The sequence below is a fragment of the Thamnophis sirtalis genome, unplaced genomic scaffold, assembly GCF_051295495.1.
Source record: "Thamnophis sirtalis isolate CommonGarterSnake01/CBP01778 unplaced genomic scaffold, rThaSir2_p1.2 scaffold_13, whole genome shotgun sequence".
In the NCBI taxonomy this organism is placed as follows: Eukaryota; Metazoa; Chordata; class Lepidosauria; order Squamata; family Natricidae; genus Thamnophis; species Thamnophis sirtalis.
In genome coordinates this window covers 8,802,194-8,821,219 of record NW_028261393.1, presented here as the reverse complement: position 1 = coordinate 8,821,219, position 19,026 = coordinate 8,802,194, and the positions used below count along the sequence as shown (strand labels likewise).

The window sequence follows — 19,026 nt, the reverse complement described above, 5'->3', positions numbered from 1 at the left end:
TCACCTGTTTTCCCTACCACAACTGTGATACCAATCAGTTTTGGTGGCTGAAGATGGAATAGTTTTCCAGTTCAATATTGTTACCATTACGCCACCTTGGATCTTGGATTTAGAGAGAGGAACTCATGTAGAATCACCCAGCTGGGCTGATGTGATTGGGAGAGGACTACAACCTGAGTCTTCTCAAACCTAATCCAGCACCTTCACTACTACCTCACCCAAGTTCTGGGGGGGGGGGGTGTAAAAGAGAGGAATTGGTCCCAAAAACATCCAATGAATGCATGTGATTATCGGTGGACTGGAGCATGAGTTTGCCTTATGTCAGTCCAGTACCTTGGCTTCTATATCAGTTCATTTAGCATTGCTTGGGGGCATCCTTCCAATATCGGGGAAAAGGCTGTTGGGAGTATCAGAAGAAGACTGAGAAGATGTGAAGTAAACTGGAGCTTCACTTTTAAGGAGAGAAGGGGAATTGTTCACGGAATGGCTTCCTAAGGTTGCGTAATTAAAACCACAAGTATTCCAAAACTACAATTCCTTAGTTCTCACGTTCACTGCTTTGATCCTGGCAGCTGCCCAACTAAGTTTAATGCTACTATCGGTCCAGATGGCCAAACTTTGCCCATCCTCCCCCTTCAGGTTGCACGTATACCATGCTCAACCTGTGTTTTTTTTTCCTCGCTATGTAATTTATGGGTATAGTGGAAATGTTGATAATGATCCAAGCATTTCAGGAAGATAAATGTGCTAGAATTCCAGCTCCTGGCAGCCTTGATTACTTTTGGAGCGTCCATTGAAGGGGGATGAAATTGGCAAGCTGGAAGCCCCCAAAGGTGCTTTCTGGAGTGGCAATTGGACTTTCCTGGTTTTTCTTTGAAGATGTTTCGCTTCTAGTCCAGGAAGAAAGGACAGCTGAAGAAGCTTCTTGGATGAGAAGCGAAATGTCTTCAAAGAAAGTCCAGTTGCCTCTTGAAAAAGCACCTTTGGGACAACCATCACCTGGATGACTGGAGAATCTCTGTAGATAAGATGGGGGAATGAATGTCAATGAATGTGGACATTCCAAAGGGGTGGGGCTTGCACAGTGGTGGGATTCAAATAATTTACCAACCAGTTCTCTGTCCTAATGACCAGCTGGGTAGGCGTGGCTCAGTGGTCATGTGACGATGTGGGCATGGCCAACTCAAGGTCACTCAGGTCGAGGGGCGTTTCGCCTTAGCTGTTACAATGTAATAAGGGTTAACCGGAGAGACAGTTTCTGTAAGCAGGGCAATAAAGATGAGGCTAGAAACAACATCAGAATGTTTCCTTCCTGCCTTCCTGACAGAATTAGCCCTGTAAAGTGGGGAAAAAAAACAAAATGAGATTTCTTCCAACAACCGGTTCTCTGAACTGCTTAGAAAGTTACCAACCGGTTCTCCCGAATAGGTGCAAACTGACTGAATCCCACCACGGCTTGCAACCCAATATCCCATCCACCATCTTGATTATGATTGCTCCTTCCTTGTATGGAGATGATCCCAGCCCAATGTAGCATCCATTTTAATTGTGGTACATTTGACCTTGAAGGCTCTGCCGAACAATTGAAATTGTGACTGCATGTGTTCCTCCTGTGGCTGCACTCAATAATGAAGGGCTTAATTTTGTGTAAGCTGCTTTGTCCTTTTGATTGAAGTGGCGCAGAAGCACTTAAAAAGAAACATCTTCTAAAGCATTGCTTGCATCCTGAAAGGTGCTGTGTTTATCGCAGCTTTGTGGACCTGGCTTTCCTTGACCACTTGCAAAAGAACCTTTTGTGCTTTCTGTCAGCACTCCTTAATTGGATAATCAGGAAAGAAAACCATTGATAGAAATCAAGTGTACTTTTACTAATTATAAATGAACAGAAGCGTAGCAAAGCGAAGACTGATTACTTAGGCGCGAAAGCAAATGATATATAGAATAACCCATTCCCCACTCCTTGGCATCCCAGTCACAGTCCAATCATAATTCTCCCAATTGTCAGGTGTGAGATAACTTCGAAAGGCATCACCAAGATGGAATGTCGGTACCGTTGGCCTTGGCGGGAAACCTCCGCATGCGCAGTAAGACAGGCAGCAGAAACCCCAGAATCTTCCTCCAGCACAATTAGTAGTCTCCTCCCAAATACCATGCCCCCCCTCCCCGTTTCAATGGCAGCTGAAGCAGCAGCAAAGCAGAGGCTGACACTTTCTTTAAAACAACAACAACTGAACTTTCTGACACATTTACAGGGACATGGGCTGAATTGGAAGGGAGTGGAGGTAAACGTGTTTTGCCTGTAGTAATGTTGTCCTTGAGCTACTTTGAACACAAGGTGACCATGCCTGCCTCACCTCCCCACCCAGGAGCCAAGGACACCAGTGGTACCAGTTGCCTAAACGAACGGTGGCGCTGGGAGGCACCTTGGCTAGCCTGCCTGTCGCCTGTTCGTTTTTGTGCTCGGCGCCACCAGTAATCTGTGATCTTGGCTGTCCCTAACCGTGCCTCCTGTTGGGGAGGGAGCAAGAGAAGAGCAAGAGAGAGAGAGAGAGACACACACATATACACACAGAGAGGTCAAAGTAGGTGACGTTGCAAAGTTGCTGGATTGTTTGTGGATGGAGCTCCACAGTATTGCGTCCTCTAATCTGTATTTTGGACCAAAAGAGGCTCTTGTACAAACTAGGAATTGCCGGGAAGTTCAGATAAAGAAGATGTGCGTATGTCTACCTGGAAAAAGGCTCTTCCCCACAATGGAAACAAGTTGAGAAGGCATGACGATGGTCAATGACTATGGAGATTCTCAATCATCCAGCTCACGGTTGTCCCTAAGGTGCTTTTTCAAAAGACAACTAGGCTTCCTTCTGTTTTTCCTTGAAGATGTTTAGCTTCTCCAAGAAGAAGAAGAACTGAAGAAGCTTCTTCTTTTTATTTTATTTTATCAATTTCATATATACATTCACAATTATATGATCTCATCACTGTTATTAATAATATGTATTTATAACAATTTTTCCCTACTGTTAACAATATACTTGAAGATTGCTTTTTTAACATCGCATAGATCCATCTTATCTTACAACGGTCCTACTTCTTCTTCCCTCCCTCCCTGTTTCCTTCCCTCCTCTCCTTCCCTCCTTCCTTCCCTCCTTCCTTCCTTCCCTCCTTTCTTTTCTCCTTCTCTCCTTCCTTTCCCCCTTCCTTTCCTCCTTCCTTCCCCCTTCCTTCTCTCCTACATTCCCTCCTTCCTTCCCTCCTTTCTTCTCTCCTCCTCTTTGAAGAAGCTTCTTGGATGGAAAGCAAAACGTCTTCAAGGAGAAAAACAAATTTCCAGTTGACGTTTGGGTTAGTAAATGACTTGAGAAGATTAACTGGGTTTTGGATCACTTGGATGCTGCTGTGCAAATTGCAGTATAATTCATTAGCGCCTTGGTGATATTCCGGCAGATTATGTTGCATCGGGAGTTGCCCGCAACCATGGAGCGAGGCAAATATGGCGCCAATATGAAAACTGGTGAAATTATGAGCGTGCAAAAATCAGCTACTAAAGCCAATGTAACAAAGAAGAAAGAGGATTGACTGTGTTTTGGGGCAGGATGGGTTTGATTTAAATCAACTCGATTTAAATCACAATTTAAATCGCTAGTAGAAAGGCTTGATTTAAATCAACTTGATTTAAATCATGACTTTTAAAGAGCAGCTGTCATCTCTGTCCCTCGGTGGCTCCTCCACCGACCCGCTGTTGACTCTCTGACGGTCCCAATATTGCAGAATACACAGCCTCGTGCTACGTAACATAAACTCCATTTCATGCTGAATAAATTAAATCATTAATGTGTGTTAACTAGAGAACTATCTTTAGATAGATTTTTTTTAATTCCAAAAGCATTTTATTAAAAATAAATTTGATTTTAAAAATCTGATTTAAATAAAAAAGCCGATTTAAATAAAAAAAATCTGATTTAAATTGTTTAAAATCTGATTTTTTTAAAAAAAAATTAAAAAACTATTTTTTAATCTACCCTGTTTTGGAGAAGGCTACAACTTCCATGGATTTATTGATAACCTATTTCTCCCACAGGGTAGCCTTTTTAATTGACTGCCTCCTGAAAATCATTTGGCACAAACTCACCATTTTTTCCTATAAATGTTAAAAGCCATACTTTTAAAATAATAATAATGTGTTTGCTGGGCTGACCTACAGGTGGTTGGTTTTCTTTATTTGTTTTCCCTTACTTAAACAAATTAAATCTCCTGATTGAAAGGCAGACGTTGCATTATTTTAAGCTTTTTTTTAAAAAAAAATGCCATCTGAGTTTCTTTTTTTGTAGAAAAGCTGACTCGAAGAAGCTTGCACGAATGATTAAGTCAATTATTCAGCAACTAAGTCACAAGCTAAGCAACTGCGTTTCAGCCTCCTGAATTGTGCGAACTCAACCCCTGGACTTATCCTTAGAAAATCACAAAAGGTGGATGATAAACCAGCTTTAATTCCAAAGCTTGTGTGGAAGAAATCATACTTGTTTTAAGATAGTTAGTTAGTTTACTGATTAGCCCTTGGGCCATATCAAAGTGCAGAGTTCCAGACACAAATTATTACTAAAATCTGATTTAAAAAAAAAAAACATTTAAAATGGAATTGGATAAAATACGATTTAAAATGAAATTGGAATAAAATAACAGTTTACAGTGAAATTGGAATAAAAAACCAAGGATTTAATATACAGATAAATAAAATATACTGAAATGATATTTCGGTATCGCCCCTACAATCTTCCCCAATCAGTCCCACGTATGCTGATCTCAACTGAACCATTTTGCTCAAGTACTGTGCTGTGTTAAACATTGTTTGCAAATTCTTGCCTGCACATAAGGTAAGTTATTTCGATATGGGGGATCCCAATGGGTCATTCGTTTAGTGCAGGGGTGTCAAACTCGATTTTATTGAGGGCCGTGACCCGACTATTGCGTGATAGACATATGCGTGCTGACAAAACAGCGCCGATTAAAACACGACGTCAAAATCGCGACAACAAATGCACGATGACAAAATCGCAATGATAAAAACATGATGACAAGGACAATAAAATCGAAAAAATTACTGTTAGGGTTAGGGTTATAGTTTGGCTATAGTTTGTTGACGCGATTTTGTCGGCGTGCATTTGTCAGCGCGCCAGTGTCAAAAATCAATTAGCGATTTTGACGGCGCTCATTTGTCCGTCGTGGTTTTGTCGGCGCGCATATGTCTATCGCGCATTTGTCAGTGAACCATCGAGGGCCACATCAGAGTTGTGCTTGACCTCTGGGGGCTGGAGTGAGCCTGGCCGGGGTGGGTGTGGTCAGTTCAATGTCACTCATGGTCAGTACCAGTGGTGGCCCAAGCACTTTGCCAGCAAAAATGGGGTTCTGAGTTCCGATTTTGGCTGGGATAGCCTCCTGCAACCCTCTGCCAGCAAAAACAGAGCTCCAGAGGGCTGCTCACGGCCCTCGTCAGCTTATGTTTTCACTGGCACTCTGACCCGACTTGCCTTAAGAGTCAACGGTGTCCCTTTCTAAAACATGCAACTTCGTAAAGAGAATGGAAACAGCAATGTTGAAAGAGTTTCAAAGCTTTACTTACAATGCCGGCGCAACCTGAATTAAAAAGTTCTATCCAAATGGAATTCACACAAAAGAGGCTACTCCACAAAAAACTAACCTGGCTTAGCACATTGAGCAAATGTGGCTGCCAGATTTGCAACTGCCGTGCGTATGTGTTGTGTGAACACCACTAGAACAGGTTCCTATTCCTGTTTCGCCTGGGTTCGGGCGATCCTCTAGTGCAGATTCTGCATGGCGATCCCCAAATTCCACTCCTGGCTGGCCCCGCCCACCCTGCCCCTCCCAGGAGTCTCCATTTGGCCCGTTTTGGATGCCAGGTAAGTGCAGGGCCCGCAGGGTGGGTTAAAAATGGGCCTCCCGGAGGCTCTGGAGAGCTGGAGATGGACCCATTTCCAGCCTCCAGGGAGCCTCCGGTGCCTGGGGGAGGCTGTTTTTGTCCTTCCAGAGGCTCGAGGAAGGCCGCCGGAATCCGGGGAGAGTGAAAACTCCCCTCAGCCTGCAGGAGGCTGACTCAGCCTGCAGGAGGCTGATTAGGCCATGCCCACTTTGGCCACGCCTATCCAACAACCAGTCAGAGAAGCCGTTACTAAAATTTTTGAAGTCCACTCCTGCATTGTCAGCTTAAACTCGCCCATCTTTCCGCTGGACTGAGGCAATGAAGCAATAATAATTTTCAAAAGGTTGCCACTCCTTGTACAAAGTGCAGGAAGTACTTACAACAGTTTGTTTAGTGACTGTTGGAAGTTACAATGACCCTGAATAATGTTGAGTGATGGCCCCTTTTCACTGTTACGACCTCGGCAGCATCCCCACAGTCACGCGATCAAAATTCAAATGCTTGGCCCCTGGTTCCTATTTATGACCGTTGCTGTGTCCGAGGATCATGTGATCCCCTTTGGTGAACTTCTGACAAGTCAACGGGGAAGCCAGATTCACTTAAGAACCGGGTGATCAACCGCAGCGATTCACTTAACAACTGTGGCAAGAATGGTCAGAAAACGGGGCCAAACTCACTTAACAAATGTCTCACTTCACAATCGAAATTTCAGACTCAATCATGGTCGTGTAGGTTGAGGACTGCCTGTATGCCAATGGACATCTCCCATTACCACTGGAGGCTAATAATAATCAAAATATTATCCTGGGCTTAGAATCATATTCTTCATTTCTACGTGTCTCCCTTCCTTGATTGCTCAACTCTGTTCAGGCGTTCTGAAAAATAAGTATTTCTGACATCTTTGGGGGGGAAAGGGGTATCTACCTACTCTCTTTTTGGCATCATACATTGAACGGCAAGGATCTTCACCTTCACAGCTGCACTGAAATCTGAAAATAATGGGTTAGGGCATACCTCCCAAAGACCAATAAGATTGCACAGGATGGGCCTTCTCCAGGTGCCATCAGCTGGACAATGTCGGCTGGCAATGCCTCGGAGTAGGGCCTTCTCTGTTGCCGCTCCGGCCCTATGGAATGAGCTACCCCCAGAGATCCGGACCCTACCCACTCTCATGGCCTTCCGAAAAGCTATCAAAACCTGGCTATTCCGGCAGGCCTGGGACTGTTGATCTCTTGATTGAGGTCCAGCCCTGCTTAGACTGGGTGCATGTTGTGTTTCTTTTAATTTGCTGTGTATTATTTGTTTTAATCTTTTCTTAATATTTTTTTATTTCTGTAAGCCGCCTGGTGTCCTCCGGGATTGGGCGGCCTATAAATTCAATAAATGGGTTGCTGATTTGAGAGAGGCCCTTGTGCACTGAAGTTTCCTCTCGAAGTCTCTAATCAAGGAGAGAAGCAACCTAGAACTAAGGAGATATTTCCCGACAGTGAGAGAACAATTAACCAGTGGAATGACTTGCCTCCAGAAGTTGTAGGTGCTTCAACACTGGAGGTTTATTAGAAGAGATTGGACAACCATTTGCCTGAAATGGTACAGGGTTTCCTGCTTGAGCAAGGGGTTGGACTAGAGGACCTCCAAGGTGCCTTCCAAGCAGTAGTGGGTTTCAAAAATTGTTCGAACCTACTCTGTGGGTGTGGCCTCCTTTGTGGGAGTGGCTTGCCGCCCATGTGACTGGATGGGAGTGGCTTGCCGCCCATGTGACCGGATATGAAGATGCCAACGACACTTGTCAGAACCACCTTAAATTACCTCAAACACAGCACTGGCATGCATAAGAATATGATGTCAACTTGTTTTTTAAAAGGCGTCTTTGGTTTGCGTTAAAACAACTTCAACACACGCAATGTTCTGATTGCACCACAAACGCAGTAGTCATCCTTACCTTTCACAGAGGCACTGAGTTTTATAAATATGAGCATGATAGTGTAGAATAATCATATCCAAGGATCAGTGGTGGGTTTCAAAACATTTTGGAATCTCTTCTGTAGGTGTGGCCTGCTTTCCGGGTCCACTGGTGGAACCACTTCTAACCGGTTCGGTAGATTTGACGAACCGGTTCTACCGAATAGGTGCGAACTGGTAGGAACCCACCTCTGCTTCCAAGTCTGTTATTCTGTTATTTTCACCATGCCCACACTTTGTCTATCATGTAGAGACACATCGTAAGACAGTTCTGGCATTTAAGCCAAGAGGCTATGCTCTGGACTCCTTTTGCTGGAGGTGGTGAGATCTTTTTCTTTTTAATATATTTTTATTCTTTTTTAAACAAAACAACACATACAAAACAAAGCAAGAGCAGAACAAAAAACAACTTTCCTCCATTTCATCAAGCATGTCGTTTGGTTACAAGTTTTACAAATTCTTAAACTCAGGGTTATCATCACTGGTTTACATTAAACATAACTGAGTACTTTGCTGTCATTCAGCATTATGTATTCAAATTACCATTAATGTTCTTTCATTTGTAACAATCCTTATTTCCTTAAATTCATGATTATCTATCAAATAACAATGAGTCTTTAAAGTATTATAGTGTCACCTATCTCTAAGATGAAAGAGAGAAGAATAGAACAAAGGGTTCCCATTAATTTATAATATACATTCATATTTTCAGTTGACCATAATGTCACCAATCACCCAATTATTAATCCATATAGTGGTTAAGTATTTCAATTCATGTATATATCAATTGTTCCTTACATCATCATTCATCCATTTAATATACAAACATCTTTCTGATACAAAATGGTCACTACATACAATTATACCAAGGTATTCAAATCATCCCGTTCTTAGACATTAAAATCATTATTGTACTTTATACAGGGCGGGGCATAACCTTTTCCTAGGGGGTCACAGCAACACTTGTAATAACAACACAAATAATTCATACACCATTCGAAAGCCCATCAAAAACTGAGTTTATTGACACGATTTAATAGTCAGTATGACCACCATTAGCCCTTCGAACAGCATTCAAACGAGGTGGATAAGAACACAACAAATCTTCAAACAGTTCCGTTCGATTTTCAGGGCGGGGCATAACCTTTTCCTAGGGGGTCACAGCAAGATCGACAGCAGTTTACAACTTCCGCGACACCTCATTTTAAAGCCCATAAAAAACTGAATTGAATGAGCTATTAAATGTTAAATTTGTTTTGGTTGAAACTTTGAGAATGAATTTGGAAACTGTGTTGAAAAATCTGGAAAATCGAACGGAACTGTTTGAAGATTTGTTGTGTTCTTATCCACCTCATTTGAATGCTGTTCGAAGGGCTAATGGTGGTCATACTGACTATTAAATCGTGTCAATAAACTCAGTTTTTGATGGGCTTTCGAATGGTGTATGAATTATTTGTGTTGTTATTACAAGTGTTGCTGTGACCCCCTAGGAAAAGGTTATGCCCCGCCCTGTATATCATGTGAATGAGGTGGTGAGATCTTTGAGACAGATCTCAGTGGCTGCCTTGATCATTATGGACTTCTTGCTTTCAGAAGTCTAGACTGAATTTTCATATTTTGAGGGTTTTTGGTTTCACATTTTTAGAAAGAAGGTGAAAGAAAAAGGCAGCTTATCTCCCTCCCCTATTGGGTATTTAGGCTTCTGTGGGTGTCCTTCTTTTGGCTGATTGTTGGTTTAGGTGATTTTTTTTTTAAAAAAAAAAACTTTATTTTAAACACATAAACACATCAACAAAAACAAACGCATGACTTAACACAACATAGGAACAAGAAGTTCCATCATATATCCTACAGCAGTTCCTTATCGGTTTCTTTACAGTTGGTGTTTTCCCTTCTATACATTTCTATCTTGCATTCATGGTCCCCTTATTCATTATCCATTTTTATATACAATTCTATATTTATTTATACTTAGCTATTTATACCAAAATATTGTTTACCTATATTATGTTTTATATTCTTACTACCATTTATTCTCTTACATACAATTATAGGTATACATTCACATATTTATTCTTTTCCTTTGCCATTCTTATACTTTTGTTGTTCCATTTAAAAGGTTATAATATACAGTTTGAGTTGCTTTGTTTACCATCCCTAGGGCCTGTTGTAACACCACCTTAGGTGATTTTGATGTTCTTCTAATTTATTTAGAACTTTGGAGGTTGGATTCCTGAATTTTTATAGTAATGAATTATTGTATTTCTGGGGATCAGGGAGAAACATAGATATTTTTCAATACGCCAGTGATTAGTCAATAAAGAATGGGCACAATTTAGGGGTGGAACTGGTCCCACCATCCCGGAAGCTGGAATCATATTGGCTTGTCCTCAGAGAAGAGGACTGCCTGGAACTGATGCATCCAAGGTCACTGATCCTGGACAGAGTGCATGGAAGGAAAGGTGTCCTGCCTGGCGCCTGTGGGTCTGTGCTTGGCCGCCAGAGAGGAGCCATGGGTCTGCTGGAAGCCAGCCAAATCCCATCAGGGATGCAAGCAGAATGGAGAAACAGCAAACAAACGGATTTGCTTGGTGCTCTGAACAAATAGATTCTCCGAAAAGGGGAAATCTTGTTAGCAGAAGACAACTGACTGGAAAGGGGGCTTCTCACATCACTCAGATATCAGGAAAAGCCCCCCTCCCCCTGGTAATATGCCCACTAGGTAGGTTCATGCAAGCAAAATATGGACTCCTTGCTTGGGGAGAATTGAATTCAATCAGTATTCAATTTGAGACATATTGTTGGTGCTTGAGACTATGTTCTTTTGATGATAGATGATAGATAGGTAGAAGAGAAAGAAGATTGATGATAAATAGATAAATATATAGATGATAGACAGACAGATGATAGATAGATAGATAGATAGATAGATAGATAGATAGATAGATAGATAGATAGATAGATAGATAGATAAGATAGATAGATAGATAGATAGATAGATAGATAGATAGATTAGATTAGATAGATAGATAGATAGATAGATAGATAGATTGATAGATTGATAGATTGATAGATAGATAGATAGATAGATAGATAGATAGATAGATAGATGATAGATAGATGAAAGAAGATTGATTATAAATGTATACATAGATTATTAGATCATAGATAGATAGATGATAGATAGGTAGATAGGTAGATAAGTGAGATAGATGAGATAGATGAGATAGATGATAGATAGATAAATAGATAGATGATAGATAGATAGATAGATAAAAGAAGATTGATTATAAATATATACATAGATGATAGATGATAGATACATAGAAGATAGAGATAGATAGATAGATGATAGATAGATAAATAGATAGATAGATAGATAGATAGATAGATAGATAGATAGATGATAGATAGAAAGAAAGAAAGAAAGAAAGAGAAAGAAAGAAAGAAAGAAAGAAAGAAAGAAAGAAATGGACAGACGGACAAACAGACAGACTACATTTTGTCCACATTTTCAGAGAGGCAAGTAGAGCATACACTTCTTCAATTTCTCTTTATATCCACCCTGTCAGATCAAAAGAATAGGGGTAGCCCTCCAGAGAAATTTGAATTTTAGCCCAACTTTTCCAGGACTTAGTTCAGCAATGTAATCACTATAACACATTAACGTCCATATGCTCTGAAAATCCAGCCAGTTGTGACTAGTTTAATACTAAAGTAATCCACGGGAAAGCACATTGGTTGAACACAGCCATACCATCCTGGTCATCTTCCTAGAGATGGAGGGAAGAAGGAAGTGTCATCTTTTCGGTCATGACATAATGGTAAATATGGCATTGTTTGCATTATTTGTGCAGTGGTGCCATGCAATATATGATGTCTTTGTAGCGCATACTGAGTGTCTATGGAGAGTCTCAGCTATCCAGGTCATGGTTGTTCCAATGGTGCGTTTTCAAGAGGCAACTGGACTTTCTGGTTTTTCTTTGAAGACGTTTCGTTTCTCATCCGAGAAGCGAAAAAATCTTCAAAGAAAACTGATAAAATCCAGTTGCCTCTTGAAAAAGCACTTTTGGGACTCATACTCATTGATGTAGCCCAAATGGCATCATTCTGATAGAGCAGAAAGATAATAGGTTTAAGGTAAAGGTAAATGTTCCCCTTGCATATATGTGCTAGTCGTTCCCGACTCTAGGGGGCAGTGCTCATCTCAGTTTCAAACCCGAAGAGCCAGTGCTGTCCAAAAACGTCTCCGTGGTCATGTGGCCGGCATGACTAAACGCCGAAGGCGCACGGAACGCTGTTACCTTTCCACCAAAGGTGGTTCCTATTTTTCTACTTGCATTTTTAATGTGCTTTCGAACTGCTAGGTTGGCAGAAGCTGGGACAAGTAACTGAACTACCAACCTTTCTGATCGACAAGCTCAGCACCTTAGTCACTCAGCCACCACGTCCGAATAATAGATTTAGGCAAATATAAAATAAAGCATTTTTTAATGGTAAAAAAAATATGCTAGGGTCTACTGGAAGAATTGATAGAAATTTTTGGCTCTTATTTTCAACAACAGAATATCTCTATTTGTAGGGGTGAAGGGGTGAAGGATAAACTACAAGAGGATAAGAGGATTTTTGTGTGAAAGATTTGCAAACATTATAAACATAATATTTTCTTCCAGAATTATAAATAAGCAACTGGTTCTTTGGGGTCTCGAATTTACATTTGTTTAACATTAACTAAGGAGTTTCACCCAAAAAATCCCCTTTAATTAGTACCATCAAATCTCAATGAGATGTTTATCATTTTACTCTTGTTTTTGACAATTGCCTGATTCTCTTTGCACAACGCAATAGATTGAGAACCTTAGAAGTTTTCTACTTTCTGACACCAAGCTTTTCAGAAACGTGTGTACTGTCAGAGATTAGTCTTGATCATTCCCTGGAACGCGAAAGGGAAGTCAACAACCTTTTTAAACTTTATTCCATATTTTAGAAAAAGAACAACATGTTGATCAACTTTGAGTTGGGCATATATGAAGTGGTGGGGGAAAAAAGAAACCTTAGTTTATTGTTTAAAAATCATGTTTACATTAGGACAGCCATATATTCAAAGTCAATAGAAGGAATATTAGAAATAAAAAAGAAAAGAATTGGAACAATTTACAGAATCTGAAATTTAATAGTTTTCCTTTTATGAAAGTATTAAGTTGGATAAAAACTAGATGAGTGTTAAAATACAGTAAAAGCATTTGTATAAAAAAATCTTAGAAATGACAAAAAAGAGGGTTTTTTCCCTACATTTCTAAATCTTACTTCCTTTTCATAGCCATTTAAGAGAATGGATCAAGAATACTTTTTAAAGCCAGATTTAATGAACACTGTTAAAGTTGAAATGTGTTTTCTTTTAAATCTCTTCAGCAACTATAACTTTTTGAAGAAACTCCTCAATATGCCTTTGATTTAAAATCTGTTAGAAATCAGATTATTCATCTGACTTTTTTTTAAAAAAAAAACCCTCTAAATTCTGGTAATTGAAAATTCTAAATATTGATCACATTGGGGCTATTAACATTATTGCATTCAATAGCAATAAGTGATAATAGCTAAGTGATATACATATAAAGACTTTCAAAAAACGAAAGAATTCCCAGTGCAGCAGTAGTAATAATAGTAATATTAATAAGCTACTTGTTTGTGCTGTATTACAGATAACTTTCAAACTGTGAGAGAGCTCCTACATTCCCCTTTTGTTGCTTCAAAGCTCTATAAAAATACATTAAATGTTGTATTGACCTTTATCTTTAATTTAATTTCAGTCTTCAATTACTTTATTTTTATCTATATATATATACATGCACAATTCTTGTATTTGCAATTTCAGTACACTTAAGTATTTACCTTTTCCATGGATTTGTTGCTAAATGGGTCAAAGACAGGAAGTCTTATTCATCTTTTAAATGAATTGCAATTTCAAAAATATTTACATGTGGAAAAGGGGAACTGAGTGTCCGAAATCCTGCTTTACTAAGCAAACTGTCTGTCTGTCTGTCTGTCTGTCTGTCTGTCTGTCTGTCTGTCTGTCTGTCTCTCTTTAAGAATTCTAGAAAGATGTCAGTTCTAGATTTATTTATACAAATACATAAGAATGTATTTGAAAATACATGGAGTTCGCAATAGTGATAGCAATTGTAAAAATTATATTATAATTTGGGACAATATACTGTATGCACTCTAGTTTACTATACATATTGATCATTTGGTATTTATTCCTTAGAATTTGTGGTTGTTAAAGATTTCCCCTAACTTTCTCTAGTCTGCTCAAAATGTGTGCTGAATGCTTGCAAGAGTAATTTTTCAACCACTGAACTTTTATTTTTGACTAGCAAATAAATGAAAGTTTCATGTCGAAGTTTTTCATGACCTCCAGAGAAGAAAGCACTCATTTGAAGGATGTAATTCAGAAAATAAATTTAAAAATGAGCTGGAAATTATACAGTATAAATGTCCACATAGTTACTCCGAACTAAATCTCACTGCATTCAGCAGAGTCTGTTCCCAAGAAAATGTAGAACTGCATAAGAGTTTTAAAACTATGGTGATCATGAAAGTTAACTTCATCGCAACTGAGCTACTTTTCAGTCTGAACTGAAATTCGATCTATATGTAAATCTCATCTAATGTTTTTTTTATAATTATCCACTCAAACATTTATTGTAATTTGGGCAAAGTGGTCAATCTCTACTACTAAGAAGAATACTATCAATGGAACTCTAAGACCAAAACTGACAATACCTCCATACCAGTGGGAACATTTTAACTCCCTGGAAATTTCTACTATTTACCACAATATAGCAAAAAGAATAAACAAAAGCAGGTTTTATTATGAAGCAGAATTAATTAGAAGCATTAACACCATGTATTTACTTATGGATTAAACAGAAAGTGAGACTCACACTTAGGTGTTAACTAATTCTTCATTTCTGTGTTGTACTTCTTCTAATGGAGCTTTTAGGTAATCCTTTACAAATCTCTTCCTTTCCTCCCACTCCCAAAAGTCCAGTTTTATGTCTATTCAGGGGGTGGGGGGAATTGTGGTCTGTGCAGCTACTAAAATGATATGTGATCTACAACAACCTAAATAATCAAGAAATGGGATGCACCTTTTAAAAGATCAGATAATTTGTTGCCTGATCAACCCATATTTAAATAATTGCATCCGACTTAATCCAACTCTTTGATTTTAAAAAATGGCATGTTCTGATCTATTGAGGTCAGGTTGAGAATTAGAACCTGTGGAAGCATAAACTTCAAGGCCAGATCTGGATCTGCTAATTTTTCCAGGCATTCTTCCGTCCCAAAATTGGGACATCAACCTCTTTCTCTGCTGATGTTACTTGATTTCACGAGTTCTCCACCTCTGCTTCGCTGACTGGCAGAAGACCTCTTGCACAACGTTGGGGTGGATGAATGGCTTGTTCCAAACCTTGATTTCCCTATTTTGGACATGTGCTGATTTGACTGTTTTATTTTTGAATCCCAGCGAAGAAAATTACAGTAAATCTTACTGCAATGGTTAGGAAAATCCAAGAAAGGATGAAAGCTGGAACAGAATATACTCCTGGTTTCTTAACACCAGCCTTGGGTCTATTCAGTTTTTTTGCACATGCGGATGGAACTGACCCAGACATGTTACGTCAGTTGGGAAATTTGTCTCCTTTTCCAGTAGGTCTGAGGGATGTGCGCTACTGTTCAAATGTGATAAGTTCTATTGACCTGTTTGCTGGCCATTATCTTGCCCACGTGTGGACTTTCCTGGATCACCGATCATTGGTTGATCCCAACTAGGGGAGGGACTCTGTCATCCTTAAAAGTGGCTCCTGTGTTCACTTGCCTACAACACAATCTTGGTTTATGCCAGAGAGAGAACGAGCAAGAGAAGATTTTTATTTTGTAAGGACCCAGCCTTACTCAAAAAAGGAAGATGAAACTTCAAGTTATCTGCGTGCTCTTCGTTTTACTTAGTGCTGCTACCAGAAACCTCTGCGCCTTCACTATTCAGGTAAGGACAATATTATTCATGTTATGCAAAAATGTGCTTTCCAGTTTCTTGGACATTTTCTTTCTCTGCTGAAGTAGCTGATGTTTTGTCCCCTTCACTGTTACTTTAGTTTTAATATCTTCTCATCATGTCCTTGAGCTGCCTTAACTAGGCTTCAGCTTCATTTTAGCCAATGAAGCTTGTTTTCCGGTTTTCCACTTTTCTCTGTCTTCCCATCCTTCTGTAAACTTGCTGGAAGTCCTTGCTTCCTGGTCTGAGAAAACCCATGGAAAGCAATATACCTGGAGATCTTCCTCTAGTATTTATAAGAAGCCAGGAAGGATGAAGGCTGCTGGAGAAAAGATTGTTGTTATGAAAGTTGGGATGTTTGTACCTTTCAGCTGTCTCATAATTGTTTTTGTTAGTTGCAAAGTTGTCTGATCCATTGCGACCCCATGCACAATCTTCCTCCAGGCCTTCCTGTCCTCTACCATCCTCTGGAGTCCATTTAAGCACATGCCTACTGCTTCAGTGACTCCATCCAGCCACCTCATTCTCTGCCATCCCCTTCTTCTTTTGCCCTCCATCTTTCCCAGGATGAGGCTCTTCTCCAGTGAGTCCCTCCTCCTCATTAGGTGGCCAAAGTCTTTGAGATTCATCTTCAGGATCTGGCCTTCTAAAGAGCAGTCAGGGTTGATCTCCTCTAGGACTGACCGGTTTGATCGCCTTACAGTCCAAGGGACTCGCAGGGGTCTTCTCCAGCATAATTCTCCAGTCTCATAATTAATGGACTTTTAATCATTCTAAGCTTTTCAAAAGCAGGATAGTGGTGGGTGGTAGATGAAAATACAAGCTGGTCCTGGTGACTGCTGAAGGAGCTTTGGAGTTGGAATATTGGGCCAGAATAGAGAAACGTTGATTCTTATGACGTCACTTGATTATGGAACTCACCAGATGATTTGGGGATGGGGCAGGGTGGAGTGGGCAGGGCAGGGCCAGCCAGTGTTGGGATTTGGAAGTTCTCGGAACCGGCCATAACATTAGCTATGGGTTCTCCCAAACCCGGACGAACCTGTAGCAGCCCAACCCTGCATTGAGAGAATTATACCCCTGTTCTCTAATTTTAAAGATTTGGGCCCCTAATGCCTAGAAAGCTGAATTCACACACCTTGCTTAACCTTCAGCTCAAAAATCTTGACAAAATCACACAGCATATAATGTCTAAACAAACTGGCTTTAAGCTCATAACCTAAAGATAGAGGCTGGCTCTCCCACAGGAAGCTGAACCACAAGCTAGCTAACTACATTTTAAATGAGTCTACAACATTCTGGGAACATAGGCTACTTTTGAAATCTTTCTTTCCTCTTTGAAAATAGAAGACTTGAAAGAAGTATTTTTGTTTCCTCTTCATTGCAGAGAGATATCCAGAAAGACTTGGCTGGTGTGGATACCTACAAAACAGAAAGCATGGGACTGCAGGTGAGACCAGAGTCTGTGTAATGCTTGTAATATTCCATGAGTGAGCAGAAAGGAGAAGACCTTGCTCCGTGTGCAATCCATTCAAAATACAAACTCACAGTCTTACATTCTGAACTTTGCAACTGTGTTGTTGATGTGAGCTGCGGTCATGTCCCACCCATTGCAACCCCATGGACAATGTTCCTCCAGGCATTCCTGTCCTCTACCATCCTCTGGAGTCTGTTTAAGCTCGTGCCGACTGCTTTGGTGACTCCAGTCAGCCACCTCATTCTCCGCCCTCCCCTTCTTCTTTTGCCCTCAGTCTTTACCCAGCATGCGGCTCTTCTCCAGGGAGTCCTTCCTTCTCATTAGGTGGCCAAAGTATTTGAGTTTCATCTTCAGGATCTGGCCTTCTAAAGAGCAGTCAGGGTTGATCTCCTCTAGGACTGTCCCATTTGATTGCCTTGCAGTCCAAGGGACTCGCAGGAGTCTTCTCTAGCACCAGAGTTCAAAGGCCTCCATTCTTTGGTGCTCAGCCTTCCTAATGGTCCAACCTTCACAGACATACATTGCAACTGGGAAAACCATAGCCATGACTATACATTTGCAACTGTAGGGAAATAGGAGTCTCAGTTGCAACTTGTATTCTGTTTTGGTTTTTTTGTTACTTTCCCAATTTTAGATCTTTTTTTTAAAGAATCAATAATCTAGACACTCGGATTGATATACTAGGAATTTAGTATACTGCTAGGTTGGCAGAAGCTGGGACAAGTAATGGGAGCTCACTCTGTTACACGGCACTATGGATTCGAACCGTTGAACTGCCAACCTTTCTGATCAACAAGCTCATCATCTTAGCCACTGAGCCACTGCATCCCTCTAAGCCTCGATTAGACATGTTCAAATCAGGTGTCATGAAAAGTTAAATAAGAACAAAAGAGATCCCTTGGAAGCCATGGCTACCGGTAGTTCTAGATAGGTTGCATTCTGATCTTCATTGTAAATCCTCTTTCTGAAATCCAAACTTGTGCACACCCAGAAAGTAAATCCTTTTTATTTCTCCCCACAGGCATTGCTAGGAAGATCCAAGCGTCACATCAGTCACATTGCTCTCTGCAGATATTGCTGGGACTGTTGTGGGAACAAGGGTTTTGGCTACTGTTGCCGGACATGAAGAGGACAAAGTCCATGAGAGATGACAACTCTGCTATGGAGATACCCTTCTCCCGTGTAGAAATGACCACCTCCCAAAAAATACCTCTTCCCATTGATCTCCAGGTCTCCTGACACATTCTCCTTATTTATTAGTTTGACAGTATGTGGTGTTTTTGTTTTGTCTGATGTTCTTGTCAGTTCTTGAGAATTAAACGTATTTTTATCTCATATGTGCTGTTATGGATTTGTGATTCTCTACCTCTGGATGATATTTTCCTGCCTAAGATCTGGCCTTCCCAAAAAAAAGGCAAACCACAAATCACCTGATTAGCCTGATCTTAAAGGTTGGAATGACTCAACAGAAATGTATTTAAAGACCCATACAATTTCGAATCAAGCCATGGAATCTACTCAGCCAACAAGGATATAGGCCCTATTCAGTGATGAAATTCATTTTTTTTTTACTACCAATTCTGTGGG

The 19,026-nt window shown here is 40.3% G+C and overlaps 1 long non-coding RNA gene across 1 annotated transcript; it reads left to right on the top strand.

Moving 5' to 3' along the window:
- The first annotated feature begins 15,781 nt into the window (after positions 1 to 15,781).
- LOC106538108 (uncharacterized) lies at positions 15,782 to 18,774 on the top strand. Its single transcript, XR_015698407.1, has 3 exons — positions 15,782 to 15,953; positions 17,350 to 17,412; positions 18,461 to 18,774. It is a non-coding gene; the product is annotated as an uncharacterized LOC106538108 (long non-coding RNA).
- Positions 18,775 to 19,026: the final 252 nt, after the last annotated feature.